The 16,367-nt window shown below is 39.8% G+C and overlaps 1 protein-coding gene across 1 annotated transcript in view; it reads left to right on the top strand.

Annotated features, from left to right (window-relative positions):
- Positions 1 to 16,367, top strand: part of TANGO6 (transport and golgi organization 6 homolog) — a 165,393-nt gene that overhangs the window by 103,496 nt on the left and 45,530 nt on the right. The gene's annotated exons all lie outside the window — the stretch shown is intronic.

Below are 16,367 nucleotides of genomic sequence, written 5' to 3'. Positions count from 1 at the left end.
GACTGCAGTTACAATGTATGCTAGAATTCTTTGCTGTCGTTCTCAGGCTTTGCTCTTTTTTTGTCCCCCATGTCTTTTTCCTTCAGATTGGACAGTTTCAACTGATCCATCTTCAGGTTCAGAAATTCTTTTCTTTAGCCCATTCAGTGAATTTTTTATTTTAGTATTTTTCATTTCTAGAATTTCAAATTTTGGGTTCTTTTATTCCCCATTTGGTTCTTTTTATACTTTCAATTTCTCTATTGAGATTTCCTATCTTTTCATTTATTATAAGTATATTTTCCTTTATTTACCTCCTTGAGCATAGTTACAGTAGCTGCTTTAAAATCCATTCCAGTACCTAAAATATCTGTATCATTTCAGTATTGGGTTCTGTTGATTGATCTTTCTCTTTGAGAATGAGTTATATTTTTGTATAACAACCAAATTTGGATTATGCCCTATACATTATGGGCATTATATATGGTTCTTTTGTAGTCCACCAAACACTGCTAAATTTTTGTTTAACTAGGCAGTTAACTTAGGCTCAAACTGCAGTTTGCCTGTGATGTGCAGCAGTTCAGATCTCTCTTTAGTTCTCTAGCCTTAGCTGCAAGCTGCTTTGAGTCTGGTCTACACATTTAGCACACTCCCTGAGAAATAAAAGAGACAGTGGGAGACTATATTCTCTCACCCGAATCCTTACCTTATTCATGTATCTTTGTCCTGCATGATTGCTTCTTTAGGAGTAAATTAAAAGAAAATTACATTTAATTAAATTTAATTTTATTTAAATTAAATTTATTTAGGAGTAAATTTAAAAAAAGAGCTGGCTCAGTCTGTAGAACATGTGACTCTTGCCCTTGGGGTTTTAAGTTTGAGCCCCATGTTGGGCTCAATATATATGGGGCACCAGGGTTGCTCAGTCAGTTGAGTGGCCAACTCTTGATTTCGCTTCAGCTCATAATTTCAGGTTGTGAGATTGAGCACTGTGTCGGGCTGTATGCTCAGCAGGGAGTCTGTTTGAGATTCTCTCTCTCCCTTTCTCTCTGCCCCTCACCCTGCTTGCATATTCTCTCTCAAAAATAAATAAATAAAATATTTTAAAAAATAAGTAACTAAAAATAAAATAATTTTTTTTTTTTTAGAGGAAATCACAATTCTCATTCTTCTTCAGACTCAGACAAGGTTCCATGGCCTGCTTAGTTCAACAAGCCAAGATCATAAAGACCTTCTTGTGCTGTATTAAGGGATTTGGACTTCTGTTGAAGCCAATGGAAGCCACTGAAAGATTTTTAAGGAGCAAAGAATTAGTCTTAATTACATTTTAGCAAAATCATTTTGGCTGCCCTATGAAGGATGAGACTGGAACAAGACTAGAAGAAAGTAGACCTGCTTAGTATATTGTTGGAGTAATCTGGGCAAGAAAATTGATGATGGATACCCAGCTAGGGGTTACATGTGAGAAAGGAGGAGAAAAGATGTCCCCAGATAGGAAGGAAAGTATGAGAACAGAACAAAAGTGGAAGGCATGTGGTATGAATGGAGAGAGGCAGGCAGAGAGAGAGAGAGAGGAAGGGAAGCAGGCTCCCTGCTGAGCAGAGAGCCCGATGCGGGACTCGATCGCAGGACCCTGAGATCAGGGCCTGAGCCGAAGGCAGCGGCTTAACCCACTGAGCCACCCAGGCGCCCAAGAGCTGACTTTCTATAGCAAGTTGTGTTTGGTGCCTTGGGGAAGTAAGGCTAAATAGGGAGGGTGGGGCAGAGCCCTGAAGGCTGGACAGAGGAATTTGGACTTGATGTGGTGGGCATTTGGTAATCACTATAGATTCATAAGAAAGAAAGCAACATGAGAGATGTGTAGGTGTGCTTGGCAAAGGCATGAAAGATGGATGAAGAAAGGAGAGCCTGGAGCCAGAGAGAGCTCTGGGAGGCTGTTGTAGTATTCCTTGGCACAAAGAGATGAGGAGTTCGTTTAGAGGGGTGTCTGTGAGAATGGTGAGAACAAGTAGATTTTTTAAAAGAGATTTTATTTATTTTATTTGAGAGAGAGCATGCAAGCAGGGCAAGAGGTGGAGGCAGAGGGAGAGAATCTCAAACAGACTCCGCATTGAGCCTGGAGCCCAACATGGGTCTCGATCTGATCACCCTGATATCATGAGTCAGAGGCTTAACAAGAGTCAGAGGCTTAACCAACTGAGCCACCCAGAAGCCCCGAAGAAGTAGATATTTTAGGCAATTCAGAGGAAGAAATAAGAGACTGTCTTTTTTTTTTTTTTTTTTAGCATTTAGTGAAGATGGAATTCTAATCCACCCAGCAGCTATTACTCTCATAGAAATGTTGAGAGACTCAAATGGTATAATATGTATGATATTTCTTACAGATATTTGAGTGTCATTTCAGAGATATACCTACTACTGTATTAATTCCTGTAGAGAGGTTGGGCAATTGACAGTTGCAGCCATTGGGCAGGTAATAAGAGTTTGACATATAGACTTCACATTGGAGTACATTTTAATTTTTCTGCACAACTTACATTATCTCTCTGTAACTTAGCTGTAAAATGGGGATAATTATAGTAACTACCTGATAAGGCAGTAATGAAAGATAATATATGTAAAGTGTTCAGAACCAGTGTCTTTCATGGTAAGGGGTGAAGAAATGTTGGTTGCTATTATCTTGTTATTTTTGAGTAAATCATATTATTTATGATTTCCCAAGGCCAACCCTGAGAAAGTAGAAACTGCAGACAAGTAAAATAAGTGATCATCCTGTTTTATTCCAGCATACAAATCAAAGTTGAGAACTTCTTTCATGACAGGTTCTCTGTTAATCACTTGATTTGCGTGTTCTCACACAATGCTTGAGGTGGCCCAACAAGGTGATTCTTCTTAATATTATTGCCATTTCATAGAAAAGGTAATAGGTTCAGAAGCTGTTCCCTGGGTCACACTGCTAGTTGATGCTGGGTCCGGGCCCTTAATCACAACTGTCATAAATAAATTGTTGTTTGCTTTAATCAAAACTTTTATTTTAATTGATATGGAGACTATAAAAGCCAAATTATACTGTGAAATTAGAAAACCGGCTGCGTGATACTGGCATGAACTCTAAGAAGCAGAATGTACTCTGTTGACTGCAGTAGCAATGGGGAATTAATTTCTATAACAAAAAAATCGTGTGGCTTTTATGTTGGGAGATCGTAGGGGTCAATAAACTACAGCCCTTAGGCCAAATCCAGCCTATTGCCTGTTTCTGCACAGCTTATTAGCAGGAATAGTTTTCACATTTTTAAATGGTGGAGGGGCTCCTGGCTGGCTCAGTCAGTGGAGCTTGCATCTCTTGATCTTGAGGTTGTGAGTTCTAGCCTGGGTGTAGAGATTACTTATTAAAATAATAATAATAAAATCTAAATGGTTGAGAGGAGGAAGCAAAATAATCATCTTTTGTGATATGGTGAGATTATGAAAGGCAAATTTCAATGTTCATAAAGAAAGTTTTATTAAGACAGTTATGCTTATTTGCTTATAAATAGTAGTCTATGGCTACTTTTGCACCACAATGACAAAGTTCAGTAGTTAAGAAATTGGATAGCCCTGGGGCACTTGGGTGGCTCAGCTGGCTGGGCATGTGCCTGTTGCTCAGGTCATGATCTCAGGGTCCTGGTATTGAGCCCCGCATCGGGCTCCCTACTCAGTAGGGAGCCTGCTTCTCCCTCTGCCTGCACGTACTCTCTCTCTCTCTCTCTGTCTCAAGTAAAATAATATCTTCAAAAGAAAAAGAGAAATTGTATGGCCCTGAAAGCCTTTGACTCTTTACAAAAAAAGTCTGCTGACCTCTATTCTAAGATAACTATGATCCCAGGACATAAATCTGTTTCTTTGACAGACCTTCCTACTTGCTTTTCAGTTGATTCTCTTTGGGAGTGGCTTGTCCTTCCAGATCATTCTTAAGTCCTTTTCCTCCCCAAATCAAGCTTTATGTTCTACTTTAAGCAACAGAAATACTACCTTTTGTAATTAGTTCTCTTTAAATATGTTTGAGTAGATACTGCATTTCATTTGTGAAAATCACCAACTGTGAGAATCATTGGCTCAGAAGATACAAGGTATCATTAGCAAAAAGGGTCCTTTCTTCAAAGATAACAATATTAAGTATACTTGAATGCTTCAGGGTTTTCTTCTGCTATTTTTATTTTCAGTGTCTTAATACTTCTGTCTTCTCATCTCACTCCCCTATTCCTATTTAGAGCAAATCAAAGCACTAATTTGGATCCTTCAGTGTGTATGTGAAAGGATACAGGACAGAGAAGCACCTGATTCTCTTCCTTTCTTTGCAAATCTTGAAATAGATTCTTGCATTCATTTTGACTTATGGACTTACAAGAGAGTACACTAGCAATCTAATTGAAATATAATATTACCTTTAGAAAGAAATTATAATTTAATTTTCCTTTTGTTTGACCTGATTTCGTAGCACTTGAGGAATGTTCTGTTAATAATTTAAACATGAAGTTGTGTTCTCAGGCCACAGGCTTCCTGATTTGTGTTTGTCAATATTATGAGGCTAACCAACACTTGGGCATGCTTTAACGAGTTTGAACATTTATGTAGCAAATTAAATTAATTAAGTCAGTGGAATGGTCTTAATACTTTCATCATTACAAAATGGTAAAGAGCATCTCCTTCATTTAAAATACCAAGTTTTTTTCTTCTTTCATCTTTTAAAATAACTTGCCATAAACCTGGAACTTTTCCTTCCTTGTGGTCACATTTCTGTGCTGTACTTGGTTAATTCTGCCCTTCCAGAAAATTCCACCAAGTTTCTGAAATCTGTTCCTGTCTCAAGCACACTTTTTGGGAGAACTACTCTATTTGTTTGGTTAGTAACATACAGAGGGGCAGAGTCAGTTACTGCAGATTTCCTCCCAGAGTGACTTTGTGTAAACTGATAGTTAATATGCTGATTAAATCGGTCTTGAAGTTCAATGGGCTGATGAAATGGAATGAGTAATCTAGTTAATATCTAACTATAGAAGTCTTGGCATCCCCTATTTCAAACTTTCTTTGTTTCCATTTTACTTTAGTTCATTGAGTTGCCAAAAATCCATTGGTACAAAGCATTTCCTGTGCATTGTTTTACTTTGTCCCAAAGATACTAATCTCTGGTTCTTATTTACACATCAGTTTGTCATTTGAAGACAAGGAAAGAAAACATCCGTGTGCAGGTCAAAGTTTTAGGTAGGGTCTCTGCTTCTCCCAGGCACTTCACTTAACTCCTTTTCCCTTCTCCCCTCTGATTTAAAACTTCCCTTTACAGGTCCCTACTCAGGCTTGACCATCACTACAAAGTAACCAAATTTCAGAAATTATCTCACCATCAAATCTTTCTTGTTCCTTCCCAGCTTGTAAAAAGGAAGTAGCAGGTATATTAATATTTACTAAGGGATGGATAGCAGCCTTCTATTGGGCTGCCCTTCTTGGGATGATTTTGTGTGTGTTTGTTTGTTTGTTTTTAAAGATTTTATTTATTTATTTGACAGAGAGAGCAGGGGGAGCAGTAGGCAGAGGGAGAGCGATAAGCAGGCTCATTGCTGAGCAGGGAGCCTGACACTGGGCTGAATTTCAGGACCCTGGGATCATGACCTGAGCTGAAGGCAGACATTTAACCAACTGAGCCACCTAGGCACCCTGATTTTGCATTTTTAATAAGGAGGCTGTGTAGTCCAAAGAAATGAAGTACTAATCCTTAAGTAGACTCCAAGACAGTACAGTTTGCTATTTGAAGAACTGTTTGGAGATAAGAGGGTCTCTCTGTCTCTCTAAAACATGCCTGGGGGTGGGGGGGGGGGTCACTTGCACCAACAATAGCCCCACCGACAGTTTTGTTTTAATTTAATAACTTGTCCCACAGAGGTCTTTCTCTGGTTACATGTAAGCCTATCAAAGTTTGTCTACATACAGTTTGCATGTAAACTATCCCTGCTTCTGTGGGCTGTGTGATGCGGTACAATGAAACTAGACCCAGGAAAGGGAGGACCAAGAACCTGGGAAATCTTTGCTAACCTGCTCATAGCTCTGGGTCACATCTTGGTTACATTACCTTAAAAAGGATAACAGTATGAATGAAAAACCAAAAGCAGCAGATTAACAATTAGCCTGAGGGAGAAACATGGGTTCTGACAAGTAGGCACCAGTAGGGGGAAATCTATGCAGGGACTCCCCAGCATTCTTGCCCAGTGACGGCTGTGACCTGCCTCCCTGGCAAGCCCTATCAAGATGAGACGGTGGCTTTGGCTGCAGCCCGCTGTAGCACCCTAATATGTGCATCAGGTTGAGGGGTTCAGCAGCTTTCACAATGCTGTCAGTCATCTCCTATTGTTAGGAAATCGAAAGTGTTCAGTTCTTTCCCCCTTGAAAATGGGGAAGAAGAGGGGAATTTTTTTGTCCTTCTCTGGAGGCTAGAATTAATAGGATGCCCACCCTTGCACAAGACAATATAGTGACAAGTCTGGTGCTTGCCCACGGACCAGAGGAACTTATCCCCATCACACACTATAGCTTGTGCAGTGTTTTAAGGCCTTAGTCCCTGGCTTCTCTTCTGCCCATGCTTTATAAAGTTAAATAGAGAAAGAACAAAATTGCAAGGACTGAAATGTCAGAGATGTGGGGGAATCCATCGACCACATTTATGTCCTTTGTTTCAGAATGGAAGTTCCTCTGATCTTAATGGAGAGCCAAGTAAAGATCTTGATGGCAGTAGGAAAAACCCTCTGTCTAGAGACAGGAGCCTGGTCTTGAAAACTTGTCTGTCCTTCAGTAGCTGTGTGACCTGGGATCAGCCTGGTTTTCTTTTTTTGTTTTTTAGATTTTTATTTATTTATGTGACAGAGAAAGAGAGACAGCGATAGCAGGAACACAAGCAGGGGGAGTGGAAGAGGGAGAAGCAGGCTTCCTGCCGAGCAGGGAGCCTGACGTGGGGCCAGATCCCAGGACCCTGGGATCATGACCTCTGAGCCAAAGGCAGACACTTAACCACAGAGGCACCCAGGCGCCCCAGGATCAGCCTGTTTTCAACTTTTCTTTCCTTGTTTGTAATACAGAGTTAATAGGACTTTTTCCCTGCCTACCTCAGATTCTTGTGAGGCTCCAACAAGATAATAGGCACACAGGGCTTTGCAGATAAAAGGCTTGCAAGTGTGCTCAACACTGTTTTATTCCCCGGCATTTTATATCTATAGCTGCATAATTGATCTTCACTAAAACCTCTCCCCTGTTCATAAAGGGCTTTGTGGGGGAGGGAGACCTGAATCAGAAAAGAGATGATTTCCCAAGAGCTGCAGGGGAAATTCAGGGCCGAAAGGTAATTGTTGTTAATAGATAAAAATTTACCTATGAGTTTTTAAATGATGAATTTCTTCAAAAATTAATTGCATTTAAATTATTTAATTCTCTAAATAGCTTTTGGAGGGGAAATCCTGCCTGTCAGGATCTGTGCAGTGTTTTAAGGCCTTAGTCCCTGGCTTCAATTGAATCTCCTTCTGACCTTGACAGAAATTATAATCTGTTGACTCTGGTCCACACGGCACAGTGACGTGTGTACATGAGGTGTTACAAGCAACTGGGAGTTCTGCTGTATTGCTTCCAACAGTGAAGTAGAGGTCTAGGTGCTGGAATGGATAGGGAAGACATAATAGGTAGGGGAGGAAAAAGGAATAGACGTTAGGGAAGACATAATAGGGTCCATGAACAGAATTAGATTTCTATTTTATCTATTTCCTCACTGATTGGATCAGCAGCAGTATTTCTGTGAGGGCATGTGGCTGTCCATAATGTCACCCCTAAGGACCATTTTCATTCCAGAATAAATGGGAATTCAAGATGCGAGGAAAGTTGTTTCTCTCTATCCTTTTTCAGTAACTAATTCAGTGAAAAAAAAATTTTAAGATCGATTTATTTATTTGAGAGAGAGAGTGAAAGAGAGAGAGAGAGCACGAGAGAGGGGAGGGTCAGAGGGAGAAGCAGACCCTCTGCCAAGCAGGGAACCAGACGTGAGACTCAATCCTAGGACTCCGGGATCATGACCTGAGTCGGAAGGCAGTGGCGGAACTGACTGAGCCCTACCCTGGCACCTTAATTTAGTGAAATTAAGTGTGTATTGTATCATTTAACTGTTTTGCAGTTTCTCCCCCACATAACTAATATAAAAACGAAAAATACAGAAAGTATCGTCTTGGAGAAGGGAAGAGCATACTTGAACTGGTTGGATTACAGAGGGGGTTTAAACACTGTAATTGAGATCTGGGAGCTTACAAAGATAAGATTAAGATTCAAAGATATGCAGAGAAAGACCAGTTCTCTATCTCCACTTGAGTCGGGTCCATACAGGGCAGGGAAATAAAGAGCAAAAGAGATTTGATTTAGACAAAATAAAAGGGCTGGAGCACAGAGGTTTTAAAATATTTGCAGGACATCTTGCGTTAATGTTTATCACATGTGGTTTGGCACAGCCATGCGTAGAGATGGAATATTGGACCAAATGGCCAATTATATACAAGGACCTCTAGGTTTAAATCTTCAATATTTTTCTTGCTTCTTTTAAGAGACTTTTGAATTACACTGAAATTTTTTTTTAAAAGACTGATGCGCTGGAAGTTAATTTAGAAGGTTTTTAAAAATGTCACTCCTTAAAGTGCCAGTTCTGAAGTAGTAAAGACTGAAATTGTATTGGCACCATCTTTTACTGACAAATAAGGAAGCAAAGAGCTGGCAGAAGCAATGCCATTCACAAAGCAGAGGGAAAGTTCTGAGTTCTGCTTTATTGGTGGTCAAGGGCAGAATCTGGTTCTTGTAGTGGGCATAGCCTCAAAGAACCTGGCTCTCCCGCCTTATGTTTGATGGGAGCAGACATTGCGATTTGTCCGAAGAATTCACCCCAAGCCTTTGGTCTCTGAGCTTTTCGAAAGCAGCAGTGTACACCAGATTCTGCTTCTACATACCTCTTCTCTTCTAATATGTTGAGATTTTTATATATTATTTTTTTCCAGGTTTATTGTAAAATAGATTCTCTAGTCCTCCTACCCTTCCTACTTTCAAAACTTGCTTTTTAGAAAAGCAGCTTTATTGAGATATAATTCATATACCATATAATTCACCCATTTATAGTGTATAGTTCAGGATTTTTTGTGTGTGTTCACAAGGTTGTGAACCATCACCACAGTCCATTTGAGTACATTTCATTACTCCGAAAGAAATTCTATACCCATTACCAGTCAAGCAATCACAAGTGTACTTTCTATCTAAGGATTTATTTACTGTGGTCATTTCCATCTCCATATATGAAATCATACATGTGTGTTTTTTTGGTATGTGACTGTGTTCTTTCATGTAATCTTTTCAAAGTTCATCTGTGGTGCAGCATTTATCAAACCTCATTCCTTTTTACTGACAAATAATATTCCACTGAATTATTTAAAGTAGCTATACCAGATTACTGTAACAAAGGGTATGCTGCTAGGTAAATATGACCAGAAATAGGTAGGGTCATGTCATAGGGGGCATGAAGTTAAGGATTTGAACAGTGGGGAACTGCTAATGCAAAATGCTTCAGCCACTTGGAAAGCCAGTTTGGCAGTTTCGCATAAAACTAAACATATTCTTACCATATAAGCCAGCAATCATGCTCCTTAGTATTTACGCAGTTGAGTTGAAAACGTATATCTGCACACAAACCCGCCTGTGTATGTTTATAGCAGCTTAATTCATAATTGCCAAAACTTGGAAGCATCCAAGGTGTCCTTCAGTCGGTGATTGGAATAGATAGTGGTACACCCAGACAGACGAATTTTTTCAGCACATTAAAAAAATGAGTTATCAAAGCCATGAAAAGACATGGAGAAACCATAAAAGCCTGTTACTAAGTGAAGGAAGTCAAGTCTATGTACCATATGATATTGTTGGAACAATAGGACATTCTCCAAAACTATGGAAACAATAAGATCAGTAGTTGCCAGGAGTTAGCCTCCAAAGAGAGATAAGGATGAGAGATAAGGCAGAGCACAGGGGATCTTTAGGTCAGTGAAGCTCTTCTGTATGATACCACAGTGATGGATACATGTCCTTATACGTTCGTCAACCCCTGCAGTGTACAACACCAGAGTGAACCTTAATGTAAACTGTGGGCTTTGGGGATTTTGCTGGTTCTGGTGCAGGATGTTGCTAGTTGAAGAGTCTGGGGAAAGAGGGGTTGGAAGTATATGAGAATTCTGTACTTTCTACCCGCCTTTTAGGTTCATGGTTTTGCCATGAACCTAAAACTGCTCTAAAAATAGTGTCTATTTAAAAAAAAAAAAAAAGCATTTTCAAGGGCACCTGGGTGACTCAGTGAGTAGAAGGCAAATCTTGATCTCAGGTTCATGAGGTCAAGCCCCACACTGAGCTCCATGCTAGGAGTGGAACCTACTTAAAAAAAAATTACTAGAAGAACAAAATGTCCTTCCTCTCTCAATCTCTAGTGCCGTATGGAATCCCTCCCCATAGTAGTACATATCGAATGTTTTCATTAAATTGGCTAGTTGGAAGGGCATTTCTCAAACTGAAGCCTGGAGATTAAATCTGATCTATTTCAGGGGTCTGTGAATTCTCTAAAAGAATTTTTTTTTTTAAGATTTTATTTATTTATTTGACAGAGAGAAATCACAAGTAGATGGAGAGGCAGGCAGAGAGAGAGAGGGAAGCAGGCTCCCTGCTGAGCAGAGAGCCCGATGCGGGACTCGATCCCAGGACCCTGAGATCATGACCTGAGCCGAAGGCAGCGGCTTAACCCACTGAGCCGCCCAGGCGCCCCTCTAAACGAATTTTTTAAATGTTGTGATTTCATCTTACTGATAATTTTGAATCATCTGGATTCACATTACAATCAAGTCGCGCTGCACAATTTCAGTGCCTCTGTTTGTGTTTGAGAAACACTGGACTAAAACATTCAGCATGCATATAAACTTCTGATCACAGAAGTTCATTTTCCTAATGAACTCCTAAGGAGTGCTGCTGGCTCTAAGTGATCATTTGGTCTTTGAGAAATGTAACTGATTATATGCAGCAGCACCTTAGCCAGCGGGACTGGATATTTCTTAGTTACTTCCTACTGGTAGATAGAATAGAGTACTGAGGAATGGTTTTATCTGTGTTCATATCTATATGCCCCCAATTTTTTTTTAATTAAAAGGACAGAAAGGAGGGAAGAAAGAAGGAATAGAGGAGTCCCCAGACATTAATAATGGAGTATTAATAGGCTGGTGTAAGGATTTGGCCAGGGGTGGCATTTGCTTTCTCACTCAGTTTTTCTCAATTTCACTGTTAAGGCCTGTTTCAGTTAACTAGGGGAGTGGTTGAGCCCTTGAAATCAGCAGGTCCCCCCGGCTCCAGAAGTGTCTGCATTAATTCAGATCTGATAGCGTTCTTCCACTACATAAGTATCTCTCGTTGCAAATCATCTCACCTCTTCTGTGAAAGAAGATGGGCTCTCGTAAATTAATCTATCAGTGTGGACTTGAAAGTTCCATTGGAAAGCTTGATAAAAATCTTCCAAATCCTAATATATGAAAAGAATCTTTTCACATAGATGATAATTGATACAAGTAAGCCATAGGCAGGTTAAAAAATTTTTCATCTCTCTTTTCACTATACTCTTGATTTTTCACCTTCCAAAGCAACTCATTTTTATCAGGTTTGTTCAAACAAATCTAGTTCCTTCACTTGCTTCCTTGAACACACAGCTGTGTGCTTTTCGGTAAGATTGATTATTACTGACTTCCTGAGAAGAATATGGAAATGCAAATAGCCAGGTGTTGTCATCATCATTGAACTAAGTAGGAGTCATTAGAGCTGAACTAAGATAAACGCCTAGCATCTACTTGAGTAAGTCTCTAAAAGTGAGCTTGGATTTACTGTGTTCATTTTCCTAAGCCATTCAGAAATGCCTGAGGAAAAGATGGTGGTCTCTCTAACTTCACTTCACTCCTCATGGGTATCCCTTACTGCAAATATTGTAGTCTGTGGTGGGTACTTTCTGAATATGGGGGGGGGGGGATTCAGAAATCAATACCATTTTTTGTAAAAGCCATATAACATGCATATTGTGAAGGGGATAAGGTGACAGGATGGTAATGAATTGTTTGCTCTTGCTGGGCGCAAGTATGTGCTATCTTAAAGACGAAAGGTGAATTTTGGAATCTTGTGGTTCAGATAAGTTTCAACTGAAGCAATAAGAACATCTCATCTGGATAAAGAAAAATACAAAAAACAACAAAAAAAAAACCAACAATGCACAAAAACACACACACAAAAAAACCCAACATCGGGCTTCTGGCTCAGCAGGGAAGTTGCTTCCCCCTCTCCCCACTGCTCATGCTCTCTCTCTCTCTCTCTCCCAAATAAATAAAGAAAATATTTTAAAAAATAAAATAAAATAAAATAAACCCTAAACCCAACCCCTCCAGGATGGGATCATTGAGGTATTGTTGCTTAATCAGAAATTGAGGAATAGTAGCAGATGTCCCAGAGCCCAGGGTTTTAGTTTGTAATGAAATGGGTTAGTCAGTAGTTGTGAAACATGCTCAGCATATAACCCCTTCATATAAATTACTACTGTAAATAGTTACTCATCTTTTTTTTTAAATAGGTTGGCAGATATGTAAGGATGACTTAGCTCTTTGGGAAAGATATATATATATATATATATATATATATATATATATATATATATATGCTGATGTTTTTTTTTTTTTTTAAAGATTTTATTTATTTACTTGAGAGAGAGATAGTGAGAGAGAGCATGAACGAGGAGAAGGTCAGAGAGAGAAGCAGACTCCCCATGGAGCTGGGAGTCCGATGCGGTACTCGATCCCGAGACTCCAGGATCATGACCTGAGTCGAAGGCAGTCGCCCAACCAACTGAGCCACCCAGGCGTCCCTATGCTGATGTTTTAATAGGTTAGCAGATATATAAGGATGACTTAGCTCTTTGAGAAAGTCATATACATATATACATGCGTATGCTGATATTTTAAGAGTCATGCTGTGTACTACACTTTCGTACCAATTAAAATTGCAATTAAAAGAAAGAAAATTATTGGGTTTAATTTTTTTATTTTGTTATGAAACTTATTTTCAGTCCTTTAAAAAAACATATACTGTCTTAAATTCCTTTGTTTTGGCAAATTTAGCTTTTCTGGCTTTGCACTGTTAGACATTGAACTGACATAGAAATAAATGCTCTACAATTTTTTTTTAAGTTTATTTAGTTTTTAGTAATTTCTGTTCCCAATGTGGGACTTCAACTCACGACCCCTAAGATCAGGAGTTGCATGCTCTTCCAACAGAGCCAGCCAGGTGCTCCAAAGTGCTCTATAATTTTAAAGAACATTCCAGTTTTCATATTATATGTTAGAATGCTTTTGGCTGCAGATAACAGAAACTCCCAACTCAACTGGCTTTAAACAATAAGGAATGAATCATTACACAAAATAAAAAGTCCAGGGCTGGTTAATTTTTTGGCTTCGTGATACATTGAAGATTCACATTCCTTTCATTTTCCTGCTCTGCCAGCCTAAGCTATTGACTTCATCCTCTGGTCCCTTATGGTTTCAGGTCGACTGCAGTAACTCTAAGGTGTTATCAGAGCAGAGATAAAATGTCTTTAGCAGATTTTCCTTCACACCTCTTGTTCAGACTAGGTTACATGCCCATGCATAAACCAGTTAAGGCAAGGGGATGTGTCTACCATGATTCACTTAGACCCTTGAAGACGTTAGCCTGAATCACATGGGTGGTGATTGGGGCAGGGGAGATGACGGATATGTGAACAAAATTAGAGTGCTATTTACAGGCAAAAATGGGAGAATGCCAATGAGATGTGCATAATAAAATGTGACATATAAGGATCCCTAAAACTAAAATTAAGAACCCTTTATGTAGGCTCTTGAAAATCTCTGCCTGCGTCAAATTCCAGCCCTGGAAGCTATATTCTCTGACTACATGCATTCATTTTGTTCTACATAGAAACCTGGTCAGGAGTGACCCCCATCCTGAGAAGCTAGCTGTGTGGCATGATAGGAGTTCAGGGGACGGAGGTTTCATCAGAGGCAAACAGTGGCCCCCAGGAATTGGGAGCAGAGATGTAGATCCATGAAGAAGAGCAGGACCGAGCAAGGGTGTCACAAATGGAGTCTGTGTGTGTGAACCTGAGGGAGATCGAGTTGCAGAGAACATGATGGCAGCGCACTCTGAGAAACACAGAGTGTATACAGTGTGCCAGCTCTTCTAGCCCCAAACCCTGCAACACCATAGCGCAGAGCCCAGTGATGGAGTACAGTGCAAGGCTCTTGAGATGCTAACCTTCCTTCTGGCTGTCTCCTCCGGGTTCTTAGGTTCTTGGGAATGGGATTGGTGGAGGTTGCAGTTAAGTGGTTGCTCATTTGGAAAGTAGTAATGAAGCTCACGCAGGGCCAGAATTTATATACACAGGACGTTAAATTGTGGTTTTATTAATGTCAGGATAAGAAACAACCCTATGATTCTATACTGAATATCAAACTTCTGTTGTCCCTTTACTCTTCACTGTCCTCCACAGCCTTCATGATTTGTTCCTTCAGGTCTTCTCCTCTGAGAGCTTTTCCCAGCGCCCTCACCCCTGGCTCTCAGTCTCCCCCACCCCATACGCCTTCCTTATTTTTCCTCATAACCGTTTTTGCTGCAGGAATACTTATTTACCATTTATTATCTTTCTCCCCCACTAGAAGTAGGTTTCATGAAGATGGGACCTTTACTTTCTTGCTTATGTTTTATTACCTCCAGACTGAGAACATAATTTGGAATAATGCTGGATGAGGGACACCTTGCTGGCCCAGTCAGTAGAGCATGTGACCCTTGATCTTGGGGTCGTGAATACAAGCCCAACATTGGGGGCAGAGTTTACTAAAAAACAAAACAAAACAAAAAGGAAAAAAAAAACACTAAAAAAAAAAAAAAAAAAGGTAAGATTGGTTGGATGAATGAATGAGATACCTCTCGATGTTCTTCCTAAAATTTTTCTCAAGGACTATTTCTTGTTTATGATTGGATCCCCAGGCCTACCGTAGTGCCTAGCACATAGTTCCTTTTCTTTGCCACTCATTTTTAACTCTAAATTCCTATGTTGGTAAACATTCACTTGTTTGTTATCTGCTCTTACCTTTCATCCTGCAATTTCCCCCCCTCCTCCCCGTTCCAGAGTGACTGAGATTAGTGAAACTGGACTCTGCAGGCAACCTCTGCTTGATTCTATGATGGCTTTGGGCATTTTATCACACAATCCTGAGACTGTTGGTACCTACCCATTTGTACCCACCTCCTAAACTTTGGGCTTCTTAGAGGGTAAAGATTATGTTTATATATTCTACCCCTAGAACATTAGCATGATACCTAGCATGTAATTTTGTTTTGTTGAATAAACTAATGAATTCAGTTCCGTTAGCATTTGTTGAGTACCTAGCACATACAAAGATTACTAAGAACTGAAGGGAACAAAATTCTACACTCAAGGAATTCATAGTTTAATGAGAGAGGCTGCAAACAGGAATCAAGGCATTAGTGACACTTGTGATTTAAGCCAAAGTGATTTAAATTCAGGGAACTGTAGGACTTCCCAGGAGGACTACGTAAGGCCAACTGAGGAAAGGTTTCATAAAGGACATGGTATTTGAGCTGAGCCTGATAGGCCAGGTTGGTGGTATTTTGTTTTGTTGTTGTTGTTTGTGATTCATCATTTTGATGATTAAGAATAGATGACTTTAAGCAATTATTCAGAAACCATTTTGTCACCTTATTGATATCATGTAGCCTTCGGGCTACAAAAAAGCTAACGGTGAAGTATTTGTACTTGGGTTTTGGAACTAGAGCCTAGTTCCAAAACTAGGCTCTAGATCAGAACCTAGATCAAGACAGAACATCTTTAGCCCTTGATAAACCTGTGGAAGAAGAAGTTGTTTCCATATGCAAAATGACAATTCTGAATGTCTTAATGTATTATTTCTCCTCTCTTCAAATAAAACAAAAACCTCTCTTGACCCCCCCCTTCCTTGACCAGCTGCTACCACATTTCCTTGATCTGCTTTGCTGAAAAACTCCTAAAGTGATCTTTCTGTGCACAGTTATCGCATTCTCTTAGAGTCACTTCTCTCCTGCTCTCACCCCTGCTAGTCCATCAAAACCATTCTCATCAGGGTCAACAGTGACCTCATTGTCATTCATTCTAATGGTCAATTCCTAGTCCTCTTCCTACATGACATTGAATATTCTCCCAGAGCATGATTTCTAATGGTTATGCAAGTACTTTGAAAATATAAAACACC

This window comes from Mustela nivalis (genome assembly GCF_964662115.1).
Source record: "Mustela nivalis genome assembly, chromosome: 18".
In the NCBI taxonomy this organism is placed as follows: Eukaryota; Metazoa; Chordata; class Mammalia; order Carnivora; family Mustelidae; genus Mustela; species Mustela nivalis.
Note: the sequence above shows the minus strand (reverse complement) of the source record. Positions and strands in the feature narration are given on the sequence as shown.